The following is a 24,614-nucleotide window of genomic DNA, read 5'->3' as shown; positions in this document are numbered from 1 at the left end:
GCATCAAGATCAACACCTGCCAGTTATGTATAATGATATTAAAACTGAAAATGTACAAATGCCAAATCTGAAAGAGGGAACACGTTGGAGCAGTTAGGAGAGACTATGTTCAGAAAGGCAAGGGGAGGATGATCAACTCTTTTGAAATAAAATAAGGGGCATTTTAGAACAGGGGGGGTGGGGGTGGGGGGGGGGGGGGTTCTGGTTTCCAGAACAACTGGGGGAAGGGGGAGTTAGTAGTTGAAGAGGTGCGTACTGACAGCTGAGAAAAAAAAACAGGCAATTAGAGTCCAAAAGCAAAATACAGCGGATGATGGATTCTGAAGCAAAAACAGAAAATGCTGGAAAATCTCAGCAGGTCTGACAGCATCTGTGGAAAGAGAATAGAGCCAACGTTTTGAGTCTGAATAATGCTTCGTCAGAGTTAGCTAGCAATTAAGGGTCTCCCGGGTTCAGTCTCCCGTGGGCTGTTCTAGAAATGAATGGGTGGGTGGGAATTCCTTTATGGCTACAAGACAGTCAAAATAAGGGACAATCCCTCAAAATAGAGGACAGTTGGTGACCCCAAAAAGGCATAAGCTGTAAGATAACAAGTCTGATATAGAGTGGAGCTAAAGATTCTACTACCAATGGTGGAACAAGATAAAAGGGATACTGCAAACACTTGAATCAGCATGTCAAACAGTGGCAGCTGGGACACAGGCCTTTCTTCATTGACCTACAGGAGGGATACTAAGTTGGCCAATTGTGCCTCCAAACAGAAACGTGGCTTGGGGTTGGTGGGTTTATGGACCAGCAAGAGAGGGAAAAGTAGTTTGTGGGGTGATTGAATTGGGCAGAAGCTAAAATTTCCCAATGACAGGAATTGAGATACAGAGATGAAATCAGTGGCATGTTGTGGAATGTTGGGCCTCATGCCATCCTGTGGAAGGGGTTTGTACTTGTAATACAATAGCATGCCATTGATTCTCATTAGTGTAAGACTTCAAAAAATTATATCCTTCAAAATCGGCAGTGTACAAGAATCTTGTAGGTCCTGGTTTACGTTTGTTTCAAGGTGCAATAGTCAGTTTTGTGCAGCTGTGTTTGAGATCAGTGGTTTCCCCTGTTGCACTCTATGGCACAACGGAAGAGATCAGGAGAATGGTAACGTAAATACAGGAGGCTCGGAACCAGCAAATGTGAGTCAGTGGTGAGGGCAGAGGTTGTGGAATGCGGTCAGGAGCATGAAGGAGCGGATGGAGGATCCAAGGGAGGATAAAAGATGGGGTCAGGGATATGGAAGAATGGCAGTGCAAAGGACCTGGCATCTTAGATGTGGTGGTGTGGGGAAGCGGGAGGGGGCTGCAGTCAGTCAAGGTAAGAAAATGAGGGGCCCAAGAAGTGGGTCCATCTCAGAGTGTTGGCTGGCACAGTCCTTATAGGGCTTTGAGTTAATCTACAATATTTCACTTACCCTAGCTGAGTGGGATCTTGGGCAATGTCCTTTACAATGTAAAGAAGGGAGGGCCAGCTGAACCTGCAAGTTCAGCCATCCCAGAAGGCAAAAAAAATCATTTAGAACCAGTATTCTTATTCCCTGTTTTACTGGTGTTCCATTTTAAAGTATACATGTTCAGTCCAATATTCTTCCTTCCCCGTTTTACTGTTTTTTCCTTCTGGGAAACCCACAAGTACAACATTGGACACTACCATGAACATTCAATAAGAATGAATGCAAAAACATCATTGTTTCTTCCACAATAAATAAATTCCCTCACTCTGTAAGCATGCATGCCAACTCTGAGGTGTGTCAGTACATTTAACTCTCCAACTAAGCTAGTCTCAACAAATGATGATGATACACACATGAAAAAAGTGAAATATTTGCAAGTGAAATTTGAATTTGAAAAATACCTTTGTTCTCTCATGTTAATGGAAATTAAGTTAGACAGGAAAGTTGTGCTCTTTTATAGCCCACTCTTACTTGTGCCTTGGCCAATAAAGGAAAGCAAGCTATATGCCTTCTTAACTACCATTTCAACCTATTCTGCCAACTTTCAAGATCTGTGGGCATACACTCCAAGATAGTGCCTCCACAGTATTCAGTACCCTAAAATTTATTGTGGATTCGCTTCCCCGTTCTACTTCCCCAAATCCAATATCTCACATTTCTCAGGAATGAAATACATTTTCCACTTTTCAGACCATCTATCTATTTCCTGTTCACTATTGTTAAGTACATGGTTGGTGTTGGGTTTGCCAGCGTCCAGACTCATGGGGAAGCGGGTTGCTGGGAGGGAGTGAGAGGCCAGGGATGGATAACCTCACGGACTATTTCTCTCTATTCCTTTTCATCCATCCGCCCTCCATGCCCCTGCCCCCCCCCCCCCCCCCTCCCCGCCCAGAACAAATATGGATTTTGCATTAGAGCCAATGGAGCTGGCGCTTATTCTTGTGGTTGCTGAGGTAGAGGAGGGAGATGTTTGCCCATGGCAAGGACAATCCAGGCTAGAGGCCGCAACAGGAGATCAGGGGGCCACCGGCCAGGATCAGGACGCAGCTGCCCATTGGCCGGAAGGGTCGGGGGAAACAGAGGACGGCAAAGATGGAGACCCAGGGTGTACAGGACCCATGTATCCTTTAATGAGCTGCAGGACACCGTGTGTCACCACAGGCTCCGGCTCAGCAGGAAGATAGTATGCACCTGGCACCTCATAGGGCAGGAAGACACCCACTCCCTTTGGCTGTGAAGGTCATGGCGGCCTCAACTTCTATGCCACTGGGTCCTTCCAGGCCTTTGTGGAATCTTGCAGTCCCTGCACACCAAGTGCATCTGGGAGGTCACAAATGCCCTGTATGCCTGGGCAGGCAATTACATCCATTTTGATGAGGCCAGGCCAAACAGGATGCCCAGGTTGTAGGCTTCACCGGGATGCCCCATGGGGTTCACTTTATCAATTGAAAGGGGTTCCACTCACTCAACATTCAGATAGTGTGTGACCACCTCCTGAATATCATGAGCACGCCACCTGGGGAACGTGCATGATAGCTTATCCTGCGGAGTTCGGACATCCCCAGAATCTTGGAGGACCAGCCCAGGCTGTTGGGATAGATCATGGAGGTCAAGGACTACCCACTATTGTCATGGCTAATGATGCCATTGGGGAGGCCCCAGACCAATGCAGAGACCTGCTACAGTGAGGCCCATGCTGCTACTGTCCATTGTCAAGTGGTGCATTGGGCTCCTGAAAATGCCATTCCGCTGCCTGGATCGCTCTGGTGGTGCCCTCCAGTAAGGACCCTGAAGGTCTCCCGCATTGTGCTGGTCTGCTGTGCACACAACCTGGCACAGCAGCGGGGCGGCATCCTGGACGAAGAGGATGAGGACCAGGTGCACACCCTGAGGAGAAGGATGCCCAGGAGGATGTAGAGGATGAGAACGAGGAGGAGCTGGAGGATGGAGGAGAGGTGGCTGCAAGGGTCTGGCTGGACAGGACAACAAGGGAGGCCCTCATCATCGCAAGGCTCTCTTACTAGGAGGTGTGGTGTACCTCAGCTCCAACCCCAGGTCGCACCCTCCTCCCCCCACCAATCCCTTGTCCACATCTCCTGCCATAGGTCTCATTGACATCACAACAGGTTGCTGGGCCTTGGTTGGCCATGTTAACAAGTTACTGGTCCAGGCAGGAGGATGATGACAACTTGCTATGTGGCACACTGTGATGCTGCTCTGGTGCAACAAATGTCTGTCTCCTACCTGTTCTCTGGCTGCACACTGGCACCCAAGATTGTCTCCTGCAAAAAAAGACACATGGTTCAGTGTGAGGGAGGGACAAGTATCTGGGCAGAATGCAACTTACTTGAGATAGGTTGTATGAATGAAGGTTCTGTGGCTCCTCACTTCTGTGGCGCATGCTGACCTGGCTGTCAGTTTTAGCTCTATTCTCAGCCTCCCCTGACAGGTCCATGGCATGCTTCTCAAATGGAGTCAGGAGATGCAGCTCGGGGACACTATCTCCAATATTCACCTGCTCCCTCCTCTTCTGGGCCATCTTCACCTGAAAGCCTGATGGCTGGAAAGCCACAGGGTCAGGGGCATTGGAACTATGCTTCGGCGGGCAGGGATTGTGATGGGGGGCCAGTGGGGTTGGAGGAAGATGCTAAGGGGGTTGGGTGCTGGTAGGTCTCGGGATATCAGAGAGTGGATCGATGTGGACATTCCAGCTGTGACATATGGGACTGATTCCAGGGAGAGATGGAAACTCACACTCGCTGCCCAAATCAGGTCATTAATCTTTTTTTGGGCACTGCCCACCCGTCTTCCTTGTCAGTGCATGGGCACTGACAGCCGCTGCCACCGCTGACCAGGCAGCATTGCAGCCTGACCCCTGGGCCATCAACCGTCTCTGGGAAAGAAGATGGCCCTCCTCTCCTCCATGGAGTCCAGCAGCCGTCCCAACTCTCCCTCTGTAAAGCGTGGGGCTGGTATATGCAGTGCCATCTTTCTGGCATGACTGATTGTGAGTGCATCGTTAGTGTTTAAATAGTCACACGCCTGGAGCCTCTACGATGGTGTGATTCGCATGGAGTCTTTTTCACTGCATTAGGTGTCAAAAGATGCGATGCGGAGCATGCCCAAGAGACCAACTCGGAACATCCCTGTTTTATTGCTGTTATGATGCTCAACAATTTTTTGGGGAAAATTGTGCCTCAGGAGTATCATATACTGTTTTAGTCTCCTTATTTGAAAATGATATATTTGCTTCAGAAGCAGTTAAGAGAAGGCTTACTTACTTCATTCCTGGGATAAAGAGTTTATGAAAAATGGTCAAATCGGTTGGGCCTTCACCCATTGGAGTTTAGAAAAATGAGAGGTGATCTTATTTAAAGTTCTGAGGAACTTGATAGGGTAGGAACTGGGAAGATGTTTTCTCTTGCAAGAGAGACTAGAACTAGGAGACAGTTTAAAAATAAAAGCATTCCCTTTTAAGACTGAGCTGAGGATAATTTTTTTTTCTATCCGAGGGCTGTAGTCTTGGAAACTCTCTTCATCAGAAAGCAGTGGATACTGGGAGGTTAAACTTATTCAAGGTTGAGTTGGATATACATTTCAGTTGACAAGGGGTGTGAAGTGAGGCAGATAGGAAAATAGAATTGAGACCATAGATCCTCCTTGATCCCATCCAATGGTGGAGCAGGTTCGGAGGGCTGGATGGCATGCTGTTGCCAAGCTGGAGTATGCTTGATGGGCTGATTGGCCTCCTTATGTGCAGTAATGGTTTTATTGAATATACACACTGTATATAGTATGCACAGAGTATGCAGCATATACTTAGCACACCCTGTATATATTTTGCATGGAGTGTATAAATTGTTTACATTAGGAGTCTCCATGACGTAATCTGTAGGTGATGGTATATATAGTGCGAATGGTATATGCTGCATGTTGTTGGGACTGTACATGTTTCTATTATACACACACAGTATATCCCACCCCGTGCTGTGTATATAGAGCACACCCTGTGCTGGCCACCAGCAGCTGGGAAGGAGGTTGGTGACTGGCTCGGCGGCAGCGCCATGACAAGGATGCAGTGAGTCGGCTCCGGCTCCGGGCGGGATCGGCACCGGCACCCGGATCGCTGGCTGAGCGTCTCTCGGTCTCTCCCGCGCCGCGGCTCCGGGGAGATGTGAGCGCCGCTCGGGGCTGGAGGTGAGTTGGAGGCGCGGGGCCTGAGCCTGGGCCCCGGGTTTGGTCATTGTGAGCCTGGGCCACACTATCCGGGCCTGCCTGCTTGGTGGCTGAGGCGATGCCCAGGCCCCGAGTGAGCTGCGGCCCGGGGCTGATGGAGTTTAAATGTCGCGCGGAGGGGTGATGGCGGCGGCCTGAGCCCGGACCCTGGAGTCCGGCTCTGCTGCCCCGGGTGCGGCCTTTGCTGCTCCCCCAGAGGGTGGGCTGCTGTTTGTGGAAATGTTTATTTTGGGGGGAGGGGGAAGTTCAGACACTATCTTTTATTTTTAAATCTCTATTCAGCAATCAACACCTTTGCCGAGGTGGTTATTTGCAGACTTTCACTTTTAAAAGGCCGGAAATTAAATTCATGGTACATTTGTGAGGGACAAAAACTTTATTTTTTGAGTAGGAAGTTTTGGAGTTTGGTTGTGCTGTGCACCCACTTGGTGGTGAGTTTATTTTTGTTGGGTGAGGTCTTGTTGTTTCCTCTGTTTTGAGAAGAAATGAGTGCAGAAGTACATAATGGAAAGGAGTAGCTACCACATTTATACAGAAACTGGTGGTGTATATTGCCAGCTTCTTGGTACCCATGATTTGGATTACTTGATTGTAACAATCTATTTTATTTGCTTCACAACCTCATCAGCCTGACTTGAAAAGTCCATTGACATTCATTTCACATGCATCGTTTAGGAAAAATGCTGTTTGAAAACTTGAAACTGAGTTATAAATGAATTTAGATTGTGTTTTGAACATTTACAGGTGTTTTTTTATTTGTAATCATTATGGCACAGGAAACCATCATTTTTGGCTTTCTGTAAAATAATCCAATTAATCCTGTCTCTTTGCTCTATTCTTGTAGCTTTTTGAGTGTATTTGCCTCAAAAACCCATCTATTTTTGAAACTGTTCATTGTCTTCACTTCCACCACCCTCAAACTTGGTTTTCCAAGTCATTACCACTTGCTATGTAAGGAAAATTAGTTCTTCCTTCCACCTTCCACCACTCATGTGACCCTTGTCCTTGTACAATCAGCTCATGGGAGCAGCTATTTTTGTCTACCTTATCCAAAGTTGTCATAATCTTGTACACGTCTATCAAATCTCCCCTCCGTTTCCTTGCCCTAAGGAAAACAACCCTAGCTTCTTTAACTTGCAGCGAAAATCCTTCAGCCCTGGAACCATTCTGGTTAATCTTCTCTCACCCTGTCAATGACCCTTGCATTGTTCCAAAAGTCTAATGACCAGAGCTGTACAAGATACTCTGCTTTAGAGGTTCAACATAACTCCTCTGCTTTTGAACTTGATATTCTACTGTATTTATAAAACTCAAGATCCCATGCACTATGCTAAGTACTTTTTCAGTATGTCCTGTCTGTCCCTGCACATTCAAGAACATGAGAAATTGGAACAGGTTTAGACCATTTGGTCCCTGAGCTTTCTCTGCTATACAGTAAGATCATGGCTGATCTGATCATAGCCTCAACTTGACTTTATTGTCTGCCTCCCAGAACCTTTAGACTCCCTTGTAGATCAAAACTCAGCACTGAAGATATTCAGTGATGTAACCTCCACTGCCCTCTGAGGTAGAATTTCAAAGAATAATAACCTTTGCAGAGAAGAAATTCCTCTTCCACCATCTTAAATCGGAGACCCATTATTCTGAAATTCTGTACCTGGTTGCAGATGCACCCCTGTACACTGAGGCAAAACATTCTCTCAGCATTTACTGTGTCAAGCGCCCCCCCCCCCCCCCCCCCCCCCGAAGTCTTGTGGTTCAATAAGATCATCTCATTCTTCTAATCTCCAATGAATCTTGGCTCAACCTCTGCCCCTAAGACAACCTGTCCATCCTGGAAATCAATCTTGTGTACCTTTTTTGAGCTGCCTCTAATGCAAGTATATCCCTCCTTAAATAGAACATAGAACAGTACAGCATAGAACAGGCCCATCGGCCCACGATATTGTGCCGAGCTTTATCTGAAACCAAGATCAAGCTATCCCACTCCCTATCATCCTGGTGTGCTCCATATGCCTATCCAATAACCGCTTAAATGTTCCTAAAGTGTCTGACTCCACTATCACTGCAGGCAGTCCATTCCACACCCCAACCACACTCTGCGTAAAGAACCTACCTCTGATATCCTTCCTATATCTCCCACCATGAACCCTATAGTTATGCCCCCTTGTAATAGCTCCATCCACCTGAGGAAATAGTCTTTGAACGTTCACTCTATCTATCCCCTTCATCATTTTATAAACCTCTATTAAGTCTCCCCTCAGCCTCCTCCGCTCGAGAGAGAACAGCCCTAGCTCCCTCAACCTTTCCTCATAAGACCTACCCTCCAAACCAGGCAGCATCCTGGTAAATCTCCTCTGCACTCTTTCCAGTGCTTCCACATCCTTCTTATAGTGAGGTGACCAGAACTGCACACAATATTCCAAATGTGGTCACACCAAGGTCCTGTACAGTTGCAGCATAACCCCACGGCTCTTAAACTCCAACCCCCTGTTAATAAAAGTTATAAATAAGGAGACCATAACTACTTAGTTCGGTTGCACTAACACCTCTACAGTTGGAGCAAGACTTTCTGTTTTGATACTCCCATCGCCTTGCAATAAATACTTGCTGTACCTGCATGCATGCTAACTTCTTGAACTTCATGTGCATAGTCACCCAGATTCCAATTGTGTATCAACATTCGGTAGTGTCTCTCCATTTAAATCTGCTTTACTATTCTCTCCACCAAAGTGGATGACCTGACATTTTCCCACATTATACTCCATTTCAGTGGTGTTACATTCATTAGGTGATGGATTTTTATACCTAAATCTGTTATCCAATATTTCTGTTGTGACAACTGAGGGCTCCTGCTAGCACCATTTCTGTTCTTGGTTTGTATTTCAGAGTGAGATTGTGACTCTGAAGCCTCAAGAATCATCTCTAGTCTTGCTGCTGCTTTACACAGATTCTTGTAGATCTGTTGCAGTGGACAATGATCACTCTCCACTGTGATTTTTATCCCATGGAGATATGTATGGAATTTCTCACATACAGACTCGACTGCCAAAAGTACTCTCTCTATATTGACATATCTGCTCTGATATGAAATTAGAGCTTTGGATGCAAATTCTGTTGGTCTTCCCATTTGTATCAGGGCTTCTCCCAGTCCTTTTATAGATGGTCTACTTGCAGAGTGCAAGGTTTCTCTCTGACATTTGTCTCCTTGCATGTGACTTAAAGTTTGTTGAAACTCCACTCTCACTGATTATCAATATCTTCTTTCATCAGCTCTTGTAGGTTTGCTGTGTGTTCTGATGTATGAAATGAAACATGAACTTGATCAAGTTGAGGAAAATTCCCAGCTCTTAATTCTTGGAGCAAAGATCTCCAAGATGACTGTGACTTTTACAGGACTCAGCTCGACTCAGTCAGCTGCACCATCCCAAAGAACTGACATTCTGTCACCTTCACAATGCATTTGTCTGCTTGATTGCTGCTATCCTGGTTCTTTCCATGGCTTTAAGTAGATAGTGATCATGATCTTTGTCATCTACACAAAGATCTGACTGCTCTTTACATCTTCGGTATGTCTCATTTACTTTCAATTGGAACACATCCTGACTGACTGCCAAGAGGTAGACACAGGAATCTTTACTGATCAAAGGGCATGTTGAATTTTGTCAACAGCAAAGATTGCTCATCAAGCTACATACTCCAGGAGCGATTTCTGGCATCAAGTTTGCTGAAAATGTTTGCCTCTGCCAGTGCTGATGTGATCTCTCCCAATGTTGGAATAGTGGAGTAATTTTCCTTTATTGCATGAAAGATCTTTGGGTTCCATTCAAGTTCTTTGCTGTCCATTTGGCTTCTCTCTCACCATGATGAAATTTACCTAATCTGCAGACTCTGTGACTCTGGTGATTACCTTTTCTCCCATCTCATGAGCTGTATTGCAAGATTTCCTTTTAGTTCTAATACTTTATGTGGGGGATGAAGCGCTAGTTCCAGTGCTGGGTCAGTAATGGTGCGATGCTCAAAAATATCAGTGGGCTCACCTGAGTCTTGCCTCAGGCCTTGAAATTCACATTGCCAGATCTGATGAATTGACTTTAGCTGGAGATGCTGTCTGGGTTTTTTCTGTTGTCTGTACTCAACTCCCAGTGATTAAACAAATTTAACCCTTTCTAATGGCACAAAAGGATATAGCTAACCCTTTTCATCAGCTTCCCACTTCAATTATGGACTGGAGCTGGGTGTTCATTGCTGTGGTCTCTCCCTCTCACCACTTTGCCACACTTTAAAGTTTGATATTTTTGGCAAATTTTAATCTTTCTATTGCACTATCCAAGTCATCATTGCTCTGGTTCCACACACTAACTTTTCTAGCAAGCATCTTCATTTGGCAAAATAAATTGAAAGATATTCAAATTAGTTTTTTAAATAATGGTTCATGGTGGTGCATTCCAGTTCACCTGGAGTCCAGGTTTCTGTGGCTACGTGCATGTTTCGGATCTGTGGGTAGTGGTGGTAGAGGCTTCAACATTTTTTCCATAGCGTAGCTGACCAGGAATAGCTCTTGCTCTTTGAGCGTGTTGGAAGGGTTTGCATTTGGCTGTGTTATCAATGCGCCTTTCTCACCAAGTCCTGGGGTGGGACTCGAATCAGGAGTTTCTGACTCAAGATGCAGGGATTCTACCCACTGCACTACAGCACACCTCAAATGAGCCTCACTATCTGTGAAAGCCACTCGCAACATTCAGCAGTGTTACTTTATTCAGAAAAGTCTTTTGGCTTTGGCATATAACATCTGGTCAATTGAAGTTGCAGCCTTACAAGTGTTGGATATTCAGATGCAGTTGGATGTAAGGAGGTTCATGGAAGAGGAATGAGTGGGATTGCAAGGTGTGTTCTGAGGAGTGATGTGCAGGACAATGTTGTGGACTCCAGAGTTTGGCAGTTGGCAGTTTTTCCAATGTTGTGTCACATGCCTTTTCTGTTTCCTGAAGGCCTTGAATCTTGATGCCCACAATCCTTCTCTTCCCTCAATTCCTCAGTCACTTTAATCAAGCCTGCTTGATTTGAGACACTGGTGTCTTCCTCCCATCTTCAGCAAACATCACTGAACAACTTCTGGACCTGCAGCAAGGCTTCCAGATAAAGTCCAGGACCCAGGGGGATAATCTTCCCAGGTCTTCTTTCCATGATTGCTGAAGCTTCAGTAATTATGTATGGCTCAATGTCAAACTTTAGTTCCATAGCGCTCTCGTGAAGTGCCTTGGGCAGTTTTTGTTGTTGGCTTAAAGGGATTGATTTCTTAATTCTGGTCAATTATATGTGAAAGCCATAAATTGCTCACTTTACAGTTTAGCTTTGACTCTAGGTATTTCAAAATTAACTTTTAAGTTGTCTATCTGTAACTTTTTCAAATTCCTTTTTAAATAATTTAAATTATGAGCAATCATCCTCAAGGGGGAGTCTGTTGATTCTTGCTTTTTTATTCTTTTCGTTCTAACAAGAATAAATTGATTATCTTGAAATTATGCTAATTTATCTAGATCTCTGCAGAAAAATTAGAAGCATGACTTTGGAATTCAGGAAGTGCTATCAGAAAGACGTAATTGTGGTGTGAAAAAAGTCTGCATTTTTTCATGTCATATTCTGGATCCATCACTGAATTACCTGCCAAGCAAACAATTTGGTGATCTGTTTGCGTTCATTCATTTTTTCTCAATAACCTACTTCTGTCGATCCTTCTCATTGGTACCCTGGGTTCCTGAAGCAAAGTGTGAATATTTATGTGCTAACTTGTGTCTCTTTTTTGACCATTACTTGAGCAATGCCAATAACTTGCACATAAATTATTTGGTTGATTTAGAAATGAGTGAGTTGCTTATAAAATTTAAGCTCAAGATCAATGGTTGACTTCTTAATGTTGAACTGGAGGAAGTTGCCTCATCCAAGCCTTGATGCTGGGCAGTCTGATAGCACTGTGGTTAAGGAGCAGTGGAGAACAGTAGAGAACTGAAACTGCAGCTTGCATGTAATTGTTGACTCTACCTGTGGATAGTATTAAATAGTATGCAAAAGAGAAGAGGTCTGAAGATAAATGGAGGGATGGGAAGAGAAGCTGAGGATGAACTGGCTGTATGTAGAGGTAGGAATTGAATTATGCCAGGGAATCCACATCGAGCTGGTTTGTGGCGAGAGGTGTTAACAGGAGATGGTGTAAATCAATTTTGTTTACATTGTGCAAAGGGGAAAGGGCTTTGAAAACATTTAGAAGTTGAAAGATACCTAATGTTTTCTTTCTCATTGCTTATATTCAACTCTTTCTCTGACCTTGCCCATCGGCATCATATTCTTCAGACCTATAACCCCTCTGAATGCACTCTGTTTCTCCCATTCTGCCTCCTGCTCATCCCATTTCCTTGTCTTCCCATTGCTGACTCTGCATTCCTTCTCAAACTCTCTGCCTCTCAAACTCAAGACACTGCTCCTAAATCCACTTCTTCTACTAACTTTTTGAAAAGCTGTCCCAATATTTTTTTTATATGATCAATGCTGAATTTTGCCGGATAATGTTCCTGTGAAGTACCATGATGTTTAACTCCAGTATAAATGCTATATATAAAGCATTATATTTAAGTAAACACATTGTCTTATGTTAGCTAGTCTCCATTTTCAGTCACATAAATATATAAAACCACATCCAAATTTTCCAATGAATATTGTAATGTGGATGGAAGTTTAAAATTACAGATATTGATGGATAAGTGCTTGGCAAATCGATTTCAGTACAGGCAAATGTGAACCCAGATTAGACCACACCTTGAGTACTTAAGGATATATTGGCCTTAGAGGAGTGCAGTGTAGACTTGCCATAATTAAAGAGGAGAAGTAACACTAAGAAGCATATAATAATGCATATACATGAAATCTGAAATAAGTAGAAAATGCTGGATGCAGGTTATGGCAGCACCTGTGGAGAGAGAAACAGAGCTTGCATTTCAGATTGTAATCTTATTGAATGCAACAGGCTCGAGGGACCTTTTTTAATTCATTCACGGGATATGGGCATTAGTGGGCCAGCATTTATTGCCCTTGAAATGCGTGGCTTGCTGGGCCATTTCAGAGGGTACTTGAGTCAGCCATATTGGCTGGGGTCGCATGTAGGCCGGACCAGTGTAGATGGTGGATTTCCTTGCCTAAAGGGCATTAGTGAACCAGATGGGTTTTTATGATGATCGATTCATGGTCATCATTTGTTGAATTAAAATTTCACCATTTGCTGTGGTGGAATTCAAACCTGGGTCCCCTGAGAATTAGCTTGCGTCTCTGGATTGCTATCTGGTAAAAACACCATAATGCCACCACCTCCCTAAATAGCCTACTCCTGTTCCTGTGCCACTTTAAGAAAGATTGTTCATCTCGGTTAAAAGCCCTGAAGTCTACAGATGGCAATGTTTTCATCCCAAATTAATCGCATTATTTCATGTTCTTTCATTGATTTTTATTTTCCACAAATATTACAAGGGCCCTAAAAACAGTAAGTACTGTTACTGTTGAGGCATAAAGGAATGATTTATTTTGAATCCTGGGTAATCAGTAGAAATATTTGTGATCTCTCTCTCTCTCTCGCTTGTATGTTACAACTTCATTCGGATCAACTTAATATTATGGTGTAAAATGTGAATCATAATGTAGTGTGGCATGCTAAGAACAGAGGAGGCCATTTATTCCTTCAAGTATGTCCCAACATTCAGTAAGATGATGACCGATCTGTATCGCATTCACCTGCCTTGGCTCCGTATCCTTTGTATAACGAAGCAATATACAGCTCTCCAATTATTTAATTGTGCTAGTATCTACTGCCTTTCGTGGGAGCGAGTTCTGTCTTTTTACCACCATTGTTATGAAGAAGAGTTTCTTACTTTCTTGAATGGCTTGGCTCTTTATTTAGATTTGATTTATTTAGATTTCCAGAAGGCCTTTGACAAGGTGCCGTATAGGAGACTGTTAAATAAGTTGAGAGCCCATGATGTTAAGGGCAAGATCCTGGCATGGATCGAGGATTGGTTGACAGGCAGAAGGCAGAGAGTGGGGATAAAGGGCTCTTTCTCAGGATGGCAGCCGGTGACTAGTGGTGTGCCTCGGGTCAGTGCTGGCACCACAACCTTTCGCAATATACATTAACTATTTGGATGAAGGAATTGAAGGCACTGTTGCTACGTTTGCAGATGATACAAAGATATGTAGAGGGACAGGTTAGTATTGAGGAAGCAGGGGGGGCTGCAGAAGGACTTGGACAGGTTAGGAGAGTGGGCAAAGAAGTGGCAGATGGAATACAACATGGAAAAGTGTGAGGTTATGCACTTTGAAAGGGGGAATGGAGGCATAGACTATTCTCTAAATGGGGGAAAATGCTTAGGAAATCAGAAACACAGGGACTTGGGAGCCATTGTTCAAGATTCTCTTAAGGTTAACGTGCAGGTTCAGTTGACAGTTAGGAAGGCAAATGCAATGTTAGCATTCATGTCGAGAGGGCTAGAATACAAGAGCAGGGATGTACTTCTGAGGCTGTATAAGGCCTCATTTGTGAACAGTTTTGGGCCCCATAATCTAAGGAAGGATGTGTTGGCCCTGGAAAGGGGCCAGAGGAGGTTCACAAGAATGATCCCTGGAATGAAGAGCTTGTCATATGAGGAACGGTTGAGGACTCTGGGTCTGTACTCGTTGGAGTTTAGAAGGATGAGGGGTGATTTTATTGAAACTTAGAGGATACTGCGAAGCCTGGATAGAGTGGACGTGGGGAGGATGTTTCCATTAGTAGGAAAAACGAGAACCAGAGGGCACAACTTCAGGTTAAAGGGACGATTCTTTAAAACAGAGATGAGGAGGAATTTCTTCAGCCAGAGAGTGGTGAATCTGTGGAACTCTGCCACAGAAGGCTGTGGAGGCCAGGTCATTGAGTGACTTTAAGACAGAGATAGATAGGTTCTTGATTAATAAGGGGATCAGGGGTTATAGAGAAAAGGAAGGAGAATGGGGATGAGATTGGCGGAGCAGGCGTAGTGGGCCGAGTGGCTTCTGTCGTATAGTCTTATGATTTCCATGGCCTAGACTCCATGCCAGCAGGCAAAATTTCTCACCATATCCTTGATAAATTACTTTCAACATCTTAAGCTCATCTAAATTACCCCTAACCTATGCTTTTAGGAAAATAAGCCTAGTTTGTGTAATTTCTCCTCATAAGCTAACCCTTGGAGCCCAGATAATGTTCTTGGGAACCTACGCTGCAGTCCTTCCAAGGCCAGCGTGTGCTTTCAAAGTTGCAATGTCCAGCACTGTACTCAGTACTCCAAATTTGATCTAACCAGTACTTTGTATAATTGTAGGAAAGCTTCCACTTCTCTCATTATATAGGCTAATATTCTATTAGTTTTTGGTTATTTTTGTACCCTGACATCAAATATTTCACAATTAACATAACACATTAATGCGGAATGGATGGAATACCATTTTGACACATGGGCTTTAAACATGCTGAAGGAATAAGAGCCTCATGTTGCACCTTGTCTGTAGTGTAACTGATCTACTCACACTTGTATTGTTGAACATAACCCCTACTCCCCACAGCAAAAATCCTCCCTACTTGCTGCCCTCCCTATCTGTCACTTCCTTCATCTGTAATTATGTTATGTTTACATTCTAGCTCTTGGGGCTAAAGGGATGTGGAGAAGGTGAAATCAGAATATTTGATAATCAGTCATGATCAAAATGAATGGCGGAACAGGCTTGAAGGGCTGAATGACCTACTCCCACTTCTAATTTCTATGTAATCTTCCACTTGAGCCCCTTCTGCCAACATGGTGAGGCTGGAGGCCCCACATTGTCCTTCCTGCTACCTTTCCTCCTCCGCTCCATATTGGTTTCCATCAGAAGCTTTATTTACTTTCAAGATCGAATTTGCTTGTACTTTTTCAGAAAAGAAAATTGCTAAGAATAAGACGAGACCATGCCTTAATCTCAGCAAGTGTATTAAGCAGATACTTGAGCAAACTAATTCAAATTGTATAATGGAAAATTATTTTTAGAACTGCTGTACATATAACATATCTGATTACACACAGTAGTAAAGGACATAGAGCATAGAAACAGGCCATTCAGTCCAGTCAATGTTGACATTTATGCTCCATTGGCGCATCCTCTCAATCTTCATCTCATTGTCAACATGGCCCTCTTATTTCTTTCTTCCTCAGGATTAAGGTCTCCCTTAAATGCATCTATGTGATTTATCACAATTACTCCCTGTGATAGTTATATATAGTGAACACTAATCGCAGCTCGTGACAAAGTTTTTGTTTTGACTTGTAACATATGCTGCAATCCCCCTCCATTTTTATTAAACCCTCAGCCCCATTTTTGACTTACACAGTTACCCCATTGATAGCAGTGAAGATATTAACGTAGTATTTATCTGTTTGGACTTCTTAATTTGATAGTACTGAGCTATTTTTATTTTGGGACACATGGATTGGGCAGCCTTCAGAACCTATAATGGATTCCTTTCAGAGATTGAAATTAATATTGGTCTAAAAGATGAATGTGCATGAAGCAACTGTGCTAAAGGATTCGAGTACTATGATCTGCTGTTAACACACTTGCTGTGTTTTGCCTAGGAAGTTTCTTGAGCAGATGTTTGCTTTTTGGTGTCAAACACGTAAAAGGCGTTTTCTCACAGTAGTCTGAGAGCTAATAATTTTGGTGTGTAGCCCCCTTTTAATTTGCGAGGTGATTCAATTAAAAAAAATAGTTTGGTTTAAAACCAAGATGAAGGTTAGTTTCTTAGAAAACTGGAAACTGCTGGTGCCTATACTTGAAGATTGTCTGTCTGGTTTCTTTTCAACAGACCAGGGATGCTTTTTTTGGATGGCTGACTCTGTGACTCTCGGGACTTGAGAGAAACAAAACTCTTGCATGCTGTTCACATTTTGTTCAGTTGTAGGCTGGAACTGACTTCCTGAAGTCTTCTGGGTTCTCTGTGCACTCATCAAATATGGCTTCTTGCAGCCGCATTTTATACAGTTCAGAAACACAAATGGCTGCTTTGTTAATTTTCAGTAAGTCCTTGTTTAAGGAAGTTAAAAACATCAAAGTCCTAGAAGCCACAGTGTTTTCACCTTAACAATTCAATGGACATTCTTGAAGTAGCCTATGCATTTTAGTGATTCCTTGTAACCAATTCTGGAGATAAGAGTCTGACAAGGTTTGAGCAAACACTGAAGTGCCAAGTTGACTGTCCATACTTCCAGTTTTGGAAAAAAAGCTTTTAAACTCAATTTAAAGGTTTAAAATTTGAAATGTACCTTCAAAACCATTGTCCTTAAAATTGGTAATATAATTTCATAATGCTTATTTGGTCCTCATGTACTGCCCCGAGGATCTGTGTTTTCGACAGTTGAGTACATGATTTGTTAGCCAGTGAAGGATTTATCTGATTATTGTTTTTTTTAATCTTGGTTTCAAAAAGGTAAATATGTGTTGCCTCCCAGAATCTATTCTAATTTATAATTGGGTGTAGTAGCTGCTGCATATGAACGTAAAGAAAATATTATTTTGTCTTTATGAATGGCTTTGTTTCTAATCAAAAAAACACCATGTTCGGAATAAACTTTGACCGGGATTTCGCAGTCCCCATTGAAGCAAGGGTACTCAGCATTGACCTCAAAGAAGATTGTCCACCGTGATCTAATGATCTCTGTGGCGTGGTTTCCCCTTTCCTCACAGTTTAAATCTGAGGCCATATCCAGGGAAAGCCTTGGCGTGTGCCAGCAGTAATGTCAGCAAGCTGGTAAGAAGTCAATTAGCATTCGGCACATTATAGTTCACAAAACAATAAAAGATTGAGGTTAGCAGAGAAGTGAAAATTTTTTTATATCGCTGCAGACATTTGACATTCCACAATTATAGCATTAGCTTTTCAAGGTTATGAAGAGGATGCCATTTTAAAACACAAAAGCACGGTAATACCTTATTCAACAAGGTGTATCTTTTTACAATAATAAATGTTAGAGGAAGTTAATTTTTAGAAACCTTTTTGTCACTTCAGAAATTTGCATGTCTTTGCACAGGCCCATGCTGATCTTCTCAGTAGAATTGGGCTGAGTCAACATGGATTTATGGAAGGGAAATCATGTTTAACAGACTCATTGGGAGTATTTTGAGGATTAACTAGCAAAATAGATAAGGAGGAACCAGTGGATGTAGTGCATTTGGATTTTCAGAAGGCTTTTGATATGGTCTCATGTAAGATGTTAGTGGACAAAATTAGAGCACCATGGAATTGGGGGTCATGTACTCGCATGGAGCAGAGTAGCAATAAATGGATTATTCTCAAATTGGCAATCTGTGACAAGTGTGGTACCGCAAGGATTAGTGCTTGGGTTCCATCTATTCACAATCTATATTGATGATTTGGATGTGGGGACCAAATGTAATAATAAGTTTGCTGATGACACACAACTAGGAAGGGTATACTTACCATTGAGGGAATGCACCGAAGGTTCACCAAACTGACCCCTGGGATGGTGGTGATTGACCTGGAGAGTTTGAGAAGACTGGGCCTAGGGTGTGATCTCATCGAAACTTACAAAATTTCTTGCATAGCTCAAAAGGGAAGAATGTTTTCCATGGCTGTGTCCACGCACCATAGACTGCAATTGTATTTCAGCACGTATACTAAAAGTGAAACATGGGAAAATAGGATGTTGGAGGAGTAGGCTGTGAGCTCTTGAACCAACTCTGCCATTTAATTACATAATGCCTGACTTTTATCCCCCACATTACCCTCATCCCTTCATCTCTTTACAATCTAAAAAACCTTTGATCTTGGCCCTCATGGCTGTGTTGGAGGAGCGGGAATGTTTTCTCGAACCCAATAAGAGGAGCATCATTTAGGACTGAGATGAGGAGGAATTTCTTCACTCAGGATGGTAAATCTTTGGAATTCTCTACCCCTCAGGGCTGTGGAGCCATTGATTTTGATTTATTATTGTCACATGTATTAGCATACAGTGAAAAGTATTGTTTCTTGCGCGCTATACAGACAAAGGCCGTTCATGGAGAAGGAAACAAGAAAGTGCAGAATGTACTATTACAGTCATAGCTAGGATGTAAAGAAGGATCAACTTAATGCAAGGTAGGTCCATTCAAAAATCTGACAGCAGCAGGGAAGAAGCTGTTCTTGAGTCAGTTGATACGTGACCTCAGACTTGTATCTTTTTCCCGATGGAAGAGACAATGTCCGGGGTGCATGGGGTCCCTAATTATGCTGGCTGCTTTGTCTGCACTTCCCGTTGCTTCAGAGTCAATGGATGGGAGGCTGGTTTGCGTGATGGATTGGGCTACATTCACAACCTTTTGTAGTTCCTTGCGGTCTTGGGCAGAACAGGAGCCATACCAAGCTGTGATTCAACCAGAAATAATGCTTTCTATGGTGCATCTGTAAAAGTTGGTAAGAGCCATAGCTGACATGCCAAATTTCCTTAGTCTTCTGAGGCGTTGGTGGGCTTTCTTAACTATAGTGTCAGCATGGGGGGGACCAGGACAGGTGGTCGGTGATCTGGATACCTAAAAACTTGAAGCTCTCGACCATTTCTACTTCATCCCCATTGATGTAAACAGGGGCATGTTCTCCTTTACGCTTCCTGAAGTCGATGACAATCTCCTTTTGTTTTGTTGACATTGAGGGGAGATTATTGTTGCCGCACCAGTTCACTAGATTCTCTATCTCATTCCTGTACTCTGTCTCGTCATTGTTTGAGATCCGACCCACTACGGTGGTGTCGTCAACAAACTTGAAAATCAAATTGGAGGGGAATTTGGTGTATAAGGAGTATAGTAGGAGGCTGAATGTTGAGGGTCAAGATCAAAAGCTTTCTCGATTGTAAAGACATGAAGGGATATGAGGGTAATGTGGGGGATAAAAGTCGGACATGATATAATTAAATGGCAGAGTTGGTTCAAGAGCTCAAATAGCATACTCCTCCTGTATCCTACTTTCCTATGTTTCACTTTTAGTATATGTGCTGAAACACAGTTGCAGTCTCTGGTGCTTGAACTGTGCAACCTCTGGAGGGGCATAGAATCAGTGCAAATAACTTCTGGATGTCCACTTTATTTTGTCCCTGCACACCCCTTGAAGCTGCATTTGAGTTTAAGTGGAGTAATGGTGGTGAATATTACAATTTCATCATCATTACCACGATGGACCAATCGTGAATCTTGGTTTCCAGGCTGGTAAATCCTAACTTTTTATGTATCTATATAAAGTCACTGTAGTCCCACGAGCTAACTGGTGGTGATTTAACTTGCAGATGGATCACCACACCTCAGACGAGGGGCAAATTTGAGAAGGCACAGCCTTCATAAATGTGTATCTATACTGTATTCCAAATCACAAAGTGTATTTAATTTTGATTAGAATATTTAGGGCAGTTGCTGTTGTGCTTTCAGTATATCTGAAGCTGCGGTGTCTAAACTATGGCCCCATGAAGTCGCAGTGATTTATTCTGCACTCTTAAGCCTAGTGACTTAGAATGGTCTTCTTTCTCTGCTGTCAACACATTTTCAAATAAGTCTTAAGAACACCAATGAGAACCTAAGGCAATAGAAATTAGGAGCCTCTATTTGGTCCCTTGAGCCTGCTCTGCATTCAATATGATAATGGCTGATCCTCTATGCTCCCGTACTCCTGCTCCTACTTGATGCCTTTAGTGTCTTGATGGAAGACACTAAAGATGTCAAGGAGTTTGGGGCAATGTTGCACCATAGACTGCACATGAGCACTGTTCTCCCACATCCGACTTAAACTTGTGTCACTGCAAAAATGCCTTGGGATTTGCTGGAAATGTCCATAACGATTGAGATTTAAGCAAAAAGTTGTTCTGATATATCTTACTCTTTGCATGGATAAATGGCTGGTTAATGCACTCTAAACTGGCGAATGATGTGGAGATGAATGGCCAGTTGGCTGAGTTAATGGAAGGCTGGCCAGACACCATGGGGCCATATCATGGTCAAAATAGTAACCGCAACATGCTTCTTTAATGATGTCTATTTGTATTTTAATAACTAATAGTTAAAGATGGCATTTTTCCGCCCTTGACTCAAGTTGAATCTTTGGGGAAGGCACCAAAGTTCTCCCTTGTGTTTGGATGATGAAAGATCCAAAGTGAGTTTTAACATCAAATGTCAAGTATATCATGTAAAATTGGAGGCATTGTCAACCTGTGGTTCGATCTAGAGTGATGCATGTAGCTGATAGATGTTTAAATCAATATGCAGGGGTGGGAAATTTTCTTGCCCTAAAATGCTATTCCTGTCTAAGAAAGAATGGCTGCTTTTGGGGGGCACAGGATGTCCCAAAGCTGACTAGATAATCTGTTGCTGTGATGTTGATTTGAGGGATAAATATTGGCCAGGCTACCAGGGAATAACTTGCTTACTCTTATTTGAAATAATGCTATTAGATCTTCTACATCCACCCAAGAGGGTGCCTTGTGCCTTGTTTTAATGTCTTATCAGAATGATGGTAACTCTGACAGTGTAGCACTCCCTCAGTACTGCGGTGGAAAGTCACAACTGGAGCTTTAGGGAGGAGAAATATAGAGATAAATGCTGTTTGTAATATTTCCATTTTCAAAGGAAGGGGAATTAAAAAGAAACTCTAAATGACCTACTCATTATCAAATTAGTAGTCTTGGGGCATTTCAATTTTGAACTGAGAAGTATTGATTCTTTTTGTATAGCTATGTTTGAGCCATTAGCTCAGATATTTATGAAAGTTGTTTCTTGTGAAAATTATGATTTAATAGTCCATCTAATTCTATCAAGTAACTTATTCCTTTCAAATTGTTATTTTTGTAGATATGAACTCTTTCTTATTACATGCTATGGAAGCTTTGTAATTATTATGAAGTTGAAATTAAAATTCGGCTACAGAAAGGACCAGCACCTCCTTGCATAGAGGAGCATGAAGTTCTTTGCAAGAACTAGACACGTAAAAACTGTTAGTATAGAGAATTGAATATGTGGTCATTTAAGGTTTTGAGTGATCTTGAAAAACCATTTACCTAAACACTGTTTGAATACATTGCTTAAAAATAAAGTGGAGTTGGTTTTCAAATCCCCGACTGCATTTCTCACACCAATTGTGACATGCAATCTAGGCTGACCCTTGTGTACGAGAGGCACATTTTTGGAGAGACATTAAACAATCACAACACAAAACTTTATTTGCCACTCCGTATCTATGGGAGATGGAGAACAATGTTGGTAAATGTGAAGTCATCCATTTTGGTAGGAATACAGCAAAATGGACTATTATTTAAATGGTAAAAAATTTCCGCATGCTGCTGTGCAGAGGGACCTAGGTGTCCTTGTGCATGAATCGCAAAAAGTTGGTTTGCAGGTGCATCAGGTAATTAAGAAGGCAAATGGAATTTTGTCCTCCATGGATGGAGTTTAAAAACAGAGGTTATGTTGCAACTTTATAAGGTGCTGGCAAGGCCACACCTGGAGTACTGTGTACAGTTTTGTCTCCTGAGAAAGAATATACTGGCACTGGAGGGGGTGCAGAGGAGATTCACCAGGTTGATTCCGGAGTTGAGAGGGTTGGATTATGAGGAAAGACTGAGTAGACTGGGACTATACTCATGGGAATTCAGAAGAATGAGGGGAGATCTTACAGAAACATGTAGAATTATGTTTTATCTTACCTATTCCCTTCATAATTCTAATATGTTTCTATAGAAACATACGGAATTATGAAGGGAATAAGTAAGATAGAAGCGGGGAGATTGTTTCCACTGGCGGTGAAACTGGAACAAGGGGGCATAGCCCGAAATCTGCTCCCCCTTATTTTGAGGCTGAGTTGAGGAGGAACTTCTTCACACAAAGGGTTGTGAATCTGTGGAATTCCCTGCCCAGTGAAGCAGTTGAGGCTACCTCGTTGAATGTTTTTAAGGCAAAGATAGATTTTTGAACAGTCAAGGAATTAAGGGTTATGGTGAGTGGGCAGGTAAGTAAGTGGAGCTGAGTCCACGAAAAAATCAACCATGATATTGAATGGCGGAGCAGGCTTGAAGGGCCAGGTGGCCTACTCCTGCTCCTAGTATATTAATATCCCAGCATATTAATATCCCAGCATACAGTTGAAGGCATTAGTTTGGACTAATTGAATCCAGCTGCTGCTCATGTGTTTAATATTTCTTGCTCCAGCAAGCAGATTTTTTTTAAAAAAAGAGAGTAGCCCCCCCCCCCAACCTTCTAACTCCATGTTCGAGAAGGGTAGGGAGAAAGCTGAGAAAGGAATATTACTTATTGAAAATTATGCAGGATCTGCTTCATTTGGAAAACTGCTGGAGTTGCACAGCCTTGCTTGTGGGTTACATTGACACCATCTGTCTTGGTTTGATGTAGTTTGGTGATGCCGGAAAAAAACATTCTCTGAACTTTGAATTTTGCCAATACAAACTGACAAATGAAACTAAATCGTTGACAACCTGCGAGCATTTAATTAGTTTCTTGAAGTGTTATTGGATTTCTGTTTAAGTCTGGCACGTCTGAAAGATGACTGAAATGGGTCACGTTTCGATCTAGGATCAATATCTTAGAAACTTTTGAGATCCTCTCCTGCCCTCTCTCTTGAATTTATTATTCAATTTCTTTTAATTTGGTTTCCGAGTCTTCCTGCCCATAGTTCATTTTACTCAAATCATTCTTCATGCATCAAAGCGGATGCTGGAAAATGTTTATTTGCTGGAGTATCTGTATAAGACCAAGAATATTTCCTGCAAATAATTGTTTTTGAGAGATGTTCCAGCTATCTTTTGCAGTCTGGTGACATTAATTCCAATGTTAATGATTATTTAAAGCATTTGAGAGAGGAGGGGAAAAAAACTCTCTTCCTTGCTGACAAATTTCAATTGTTAAGTGCAGTAGAATTTCCCTAGCTGGCATAGTGATGTAATGAATGGATTGTTGTTACGGCTGAAAAGCAGGATGTAAACTGAGCATCAAATCAGTTGTGTGGGGTGATAGAATTACCAGTACAGGTACAGTATGTGTGTGGATTTCCACAAAGAGCATACTCTGACCTTCCGACAGCCTTCCAATTTTGTATACACTGATTTTCAGCAAGAGTAATATGGCAAAAGGGAAACCAGTATAGATCAGAATAGGTTTACGATACTGAAAATGAGCATAGATTAGTGATCATTGTAGAATGACCAAGTACTCTGTAATCCAAGTTTAGGAATATGGTTTGTTTGGAACCTACCTACCGCACCCAGCACCCTTAATCAGAAACAATGTTTCCATTACACGAGTGAAGCAATTATTGTATGTGTTGTCCAAGAGTATATGGGCAGACACCCCATTTCAAGGACAGGAAGAACTAAAGAAAATAGACATTTTAGATAAGACGGTCACTGTAACTGAGGTAGGCAACAACAGGCCTATGGAGACTTTATTGAAGACTGCTTGCACCGAATGCAATTCGTATCATTAGAAATATTTGTGGTGCCTGAGGATTGGGAAGGGGGAAAACCAACAAAACATCCATCTTTCTAAAGGGTGGTAGGGTTGACTCTGGAAAATAAGCCAGAAATATTAGTAAGTGGGTAAAGTATTGGAAGACTTCCTGAAAGAGGAGATAGTGGTAATTAAATACTTATGGTATGGAACATATGAACAGGTGTTGGCAACTTCTTTCATTCACTTGGATGATGACTGATCTTTCTTCGAGCTCTATGTTCCATATATCAAAAAAACAATTAATTTCAGATTTAAATTTGATTGAGTTAGAACCTACTGCCTTTTTGTAGGAGAAAAGTAT

At 42.5% G+C, this 24,614-nt stretch overlaps 1 protein-coding gene across 1 annotated transcript in view; it reads left to right on the top strand.

Moving 5' to 3' along the window:
- Positions 1 to 5,435: 5,435 nt before the first annotated feature.
- cnot6l (CCR4-NOT transcription complex, subunit 6-like) overlaps positions 5,436 to 24,614 on the top strand; it is a 110,202-nt gene continuing 91,023 nt past the window's right edge. The window contains exon 1 of the mRNA XM_078213829.1: positions 5,436 to 5,692. The gene's annotated coding sequence lies outside the window, so the exon portion shown is untranslated. The remainder of the gene's footprint in view (positions 5,693 to 24,614) is intronic.

Source organism: Mustelus asterias, chromosome 1 (assembly GCF_964213995.1).
Source record: "Mustelus asterias chromosome 1, sMusAst1.hap1.1, whole genome shotgun sequence".
Taxonomy (NCBI): domain Eukaryota; kingdom Metazoa; phylum Chordata; class Chondrichthyes; order Carcharhiniformes; family Triakidae; genus Mustelus; species Mustelus asterias.
The sequence above is the reverse complement of the archived record's forward strand: the minus strand, read 5'-3'. Positions and strand labels throughout refer to the sequence as shown.